This window comes from Vicugna pacos, unplaced genomic scaffold (assembly GCF_048564905.1).
Source record: "Vicugna pacos unplaced genomic scaffold, VicPac4 scaffold_20, whole genome shotgun sequence".
Taxonomy (NCBI): Eukaryota; Metazoa; Chordata; class Mammalia; order Artiodactyla; family Camelidae; genus Vicugna; species Vicugna pacos.
Window position 1 is genome coordinate 84735251 of NW_027328741.1, and position 5849 is coordinate 84741099.

Below are 5849 nucleotides of genomic sequence, written 5' to 3' on the forward strand. Positions count from 1 at the left end.
TTCAGAACACAGAATTTAGAATATAGAATGAAATATACTGAATATAAAATTTAGAATATAGAATGTAGAAAAAAGAATTTAGAATATACAATACGGAATGCAGAATACAGTATACAGAATATAGAATTTAGAACACAGAATATAGAATATTGAATAGAGTATACGGAACCCATAATTGAGAACATGGAATGCAGAACACAGAATTTAGAATATAGAACACCGATTTCTGAATATAGAATTTAGAATATAGAATGTAGAACACAGAATTTAGAATATAGAATACAGAATACTGAATATAGAATTTAGAATATAGAATGTAGAACACAGAATATAGAATGTAGAGTACAGAATATAGAAAACAAAATTTAGAACATGGAATTCAGAACACAGAATTTAGAATATAGAATAGAGAATACTGAATATAGACTTTAGAATTTTGAATGTAGAACACTGAATATAGAATATAGACTACGGAATGCAGAATATAGAATATACAATATAGAATTATGAACACAAAATATAGAATATAGAATAGACAATATAGAACCCAGAATTTAGAACATGGAATGTAGAACACAGAATTTACAATATAAAATACAGAATACTGAATATCAAATTTAGAATATAGAATATAAAACACAGAATATGGAATGTAGAATACAGAATGCAGAATATTGATTACAGAATATAGAATGTAGAACACAGAATTTAGAATATGGAACCCAGAATAGAGAACCCAGAAATAAGACATGGAATGCAGAACACAGAATTTGGAATATAAAATACAGAATACTGAATATAGAATTTAGAATATAGAATAGATAATAGAAAATATAGAATCCAGAATTTAGAACATGGAATTCCGAACCCAGAATTTAGAATATAGAATACAGAATACTGAATATAGAATTTAGAACATAGAACTCGGAACATAGAATTTAGAATATAGAATACAGAATACTTAATATAGAATCTAGTATTTAGAATGCGGAACATAGAAATTAGAATAAAGAATACAGAATACTGAATAAAGAATTTAGAATATAGAATGTAGAACACAGAATTTAGAATATAGAGTAAGGAATACAGAATATTGAATTAAGAATATAGACTGTGGAACACATAATAGAGAATAGAGAATAGAGAACCCAGAATTTAGAACTTGGAATATAGAACACAGAATTTAGAATATAGAATACAGAATACTGAATATAGAATTTAGAATAGAGAACCCAGAACACAGAATATAGAATATAGAATACGGAATGCAGAATATAGAATACAGAATATAAAATTTGAATACAGAATATAGAATATGGAAAACAGAATACAGAACCCAGAATTTAGAAAATGGAATGCAGAAAACAGAATTTAGAATATAGAATACAGAATACTGAATATAGAATTTAGAACATTGAATGCAGAACACAGAATTTAGAATATAGAATACAGAAAACTGAATATAGAATTTAGAATATAGAATGTAGAACACAGAATATACAATAGAGAATAGACAATATAGAACCATGGATTTAGAACATGGAATGCAGAATGCAGAATTTAGAATATAGAATACAAAATATTGAATATAGAATTTAGAATATAGAATGAAGAACACAGAGTATGGAATATAGAATACGGAATACTGAATGTACAATTTAAAATATAGAATGTAGAACACAGAATAAAAACTATAGAATACGGAATGCAGAATATAGAATACAGAAAAGAGAATGTAGAACACAGAATATAGAATATGGAAAACACAATACAAAACCAAGAATTGAAAACATGGAATGCACAACACAGAAATAAGTATATAGAATACAGAATACTGAATATAGAGTTTAGAACATTCAATGTAGAGCAGAGAATTTAGAATATAGATTAAAACATACTGAATATAGAATTTAGAATATAGAATGTAGCACACAGAATATAGAATATAGAATACGGAATGCAGTATATAGTATATAGAATATAGAATATAGAATGATGAACACAAAATATAGAATATAGAATAGAGAATATAGAACCCAGAATTTAGAACATGGAATTTAGAACACAGAATTTAGAATACAGAATACAGAATACTTAATATAAAATTTAGAATATACAATGAAGAACACAGAATAGAGAATAGAGAATACGGGGTGCAGAATATAGAACACAGAATATAGCATGTAGAACACAGAATATAGAATATTGATTAGAGTATATAGAAACCAAAATTTACAACATAGAATGTAGAACACAGAATTTAGAAAATAGAATACAGAATACTGAATATTGAATTTAGAATATAGAATGTAGAACACAGAATATAGAATACGCCATGCAGAAAATTCAATACAGATTATCGAACATAGAACACAGAATATAGAATATGGAAAACAGAATACAGAAAACAGATTTAGAACATGGAATTCAGAACACAGAATTTAGAATATAGAATAAAAAATACTGAATATAGAATTTTGAATATAGAATGTAGAACACATAATTTAGAATATAGAATAAAGAATACTGAATATAGAATTTAGAATATAGAATGTAGAACACAGAATATTGAATAGAGAATATAGAAGACAGAATTTAGAACATGGAATGCATAACACAGAATTTAGAATATAGAATACAGAATTCTGAATATCGAACTAAGAATATAGAATGTAGAACACAGAATATAGAATATAGGATACGGAATATAGAATATAGAATACAGAAAATAGAATGTAGAACACAAAATATAGAATAAGGAAAACAAAATACAGAACCCAGAATTTAGAATATGGAATGTAGAACACAGAATTTAGAGTATATAATACGGAATACTGAATATAAAATTTAGAATATGGAATGTAGAACACAGAATATGGAATGTAGTATACGGAAGGCAGAATATTGAATACAGAATATCGAATGTAGAACAAAGAATTTAGAATATGGAAAACAGAACATAGAATCCAGAATTTAGAAAATGGAATGCAGAACACAAAATTTAGAATATAGAATACAGATTACTGAATATAGAATTTATAATACAGAATGTAGAACACAGAATTTAGAATATAGAATACAGAATAATGAATATAGGATTTAGAATATACAATGTAGAACCCAGAATACAGAATATAGAATACGGAATGCAGAATATATAATACTGAATATAAAATGTAGAACACAGTATATAGAATATAGAATAGAGTATATAGGACCCGAAATTTAGAACATGGAATGCAGAACACTGAATTTAGAATATAGAATACAGATTACTGAATATACATTTTAGTATATAGAATGTATAATACAGAATATAGAATATAGGCTACGGAATGGAGAATATAGAAGGTAGAATATAAAATGAAGTACACAAAATCTAGAATATAGAATAGAGAATAAAGAACACAGAACTTAGAACACGAAATTCAGAAAATAAAATTTAGAATATAGAATACAATATACTGAATATAAAATTTAGAATATAGAATGTAGAAAAAAGAATATAGAATATACAATACAGAATGCAGAATACAGTATATAGAATATAGAATGTAGAACACAGAATATAGAATATTGAATAGAGTATATGGAACCCATAATTGAGAACATGGAATGCAGAACACAGAATTTCGAATATAGAACACCGATTTCTGAATATATAATTTAGAATATAGAATGTAGAACACAGAATTTAGAATATAGAATACAGAATACTGAATATAGAATTTAGAATATAGAATGTAGAACACAGAAAATAGAATGTAGAGTACAGAATATAGAAAAAAAAATTTAGAACATGGGATTCAGAACACAGAATTTAGAATATAGAATAGAGAATACTGAATATAGAATTTAGAATTTAGAATGTAGAACACTGAATATAGAATATAGACTACGGAATGCAGAATATAGAATATACAATATAGAATTATGAACACAAAATATAGAATATAGAATAGACAATATAGAACCCTGAATTTAGAACATGGAATTTAGAACACAGAATTTACAATATAAAATACAGAATACTGAATATCAAATTTAGAAGATAGAATATAGAACACAGAATCTGGAATGTAGAATACAGAATGCAGAATATTGATTACAGAATATAGAATGTAGAACACAGAATTTAGAATATGGAACACAGAATAGAGAACCCAGAAATTAGACATGGAATGCAGAACACAGAATTTGGAATAAAAAATACAGAATACTGAATATAGAATTTAGAATATAGAATAGATAATATAGAATATAGAATCCAGAATTTGGAACATGCAATTCCGAAAACAGAATTTAGAATATAGAATACAGAATACTGAATATAGAATTTAGAACATAGAATTCGGAACATAGAATTTAGAATATAGAATACAGAATACTTAATATAGAATCTAGTATATAGAATGCGGAACATAGAAATTAGAATAAAGAATACAGAATACTGAATAAAGAATTTAGAATAAAGAATGTAGAACACAGAATTTAGAATATAGAGTAAAGAATACAGAATATTGAATTAAGAATACAGAAAGTGGAACACAGAATTTAGAATAGAGAACAGAGAATATAGAACCCAGAATTTAGAACTTGGAATATAGAACACAGAATTTAGAATACAGAATACAGAATGCAGAATATAGAATACAGAATACAGAACGCAGAACACAGAATATAGAATATACAATACGGAATGCAGAATATAGAATACAGAATATAAAATTTGAATACAGAGTATAGAATATGGAAAACAGAATACAGAACCCAGAATTTAGAAAATTGAATGCAGAACACAGAATTTAGAATATAGAATACAGAAAACTGAATATAGAATTTAGAATATAGAATGTAGAACACAGAATATACAATAGAGAATAGAGAATATAGAACCATGGATTTAGAACATGGAATGCAGAATGCAGAATTTAGAATATAGAATACAAAATATTGAATATAGAATTTAGAATATAGAATGAAGAACACAGAGTATAGAATATAGAATACGGTATACTGAATGTACAATTTAAAATATAGAATCTAGAACACAGAATATAGACTATAGAATACGGAATGCAGAATATAGAATACAGAACAGAGAATGTAGAACACAGAATATAGAATATGGAAAACACAATACAAAACCAAGAATTGAAAACATGGAATGCACAACACAGAACTAAGAATAGAGAATACAGAATACTGAATATAGAGCTTAGAACATTCAATGTAGAACAGAGAATTTAGAATATAGATTAAAACATACTGAATATAGAATTTAGAATATAGAATGTAGAACACAGAATATAGAATATAGAATACGGAATGCAGTATATAGTATATAGAATATAGAATACAGAATGATGAACACAAAATATAGAATATAGAATAGAGAATATAGAACCCAGAATTTAGAACATGGAATGTAGAACACAGAATTTAGAATACAGAATACAGAATACTTAATATAAAATTTAGAATATACAATGAAGAACACAGAATAGAGAATAGAGAATACGGGGTGCAGAATATAGAACACAGAATATAGCATGTAGAACACAGAATATAGAATATTGATATGAGTATATAGAAACCAAAATTTACAACATAGAATGTAGAACCCAGAATTTAGAATATAGAATACAGAATACTGAATATAGAATTTAGAATATAGAATGTAGAACACAGAATATAGAATACGGCATGCAGAAAATTCAATACAGATTATCGAACATAGAACACAGAATATAGAATATGGAAAACAGAATACAGAAAACAGATTTACAACATGGAATTCAGAACACAGAATTTAGAATATAGAATAAAATATACTGAATATAGAATTT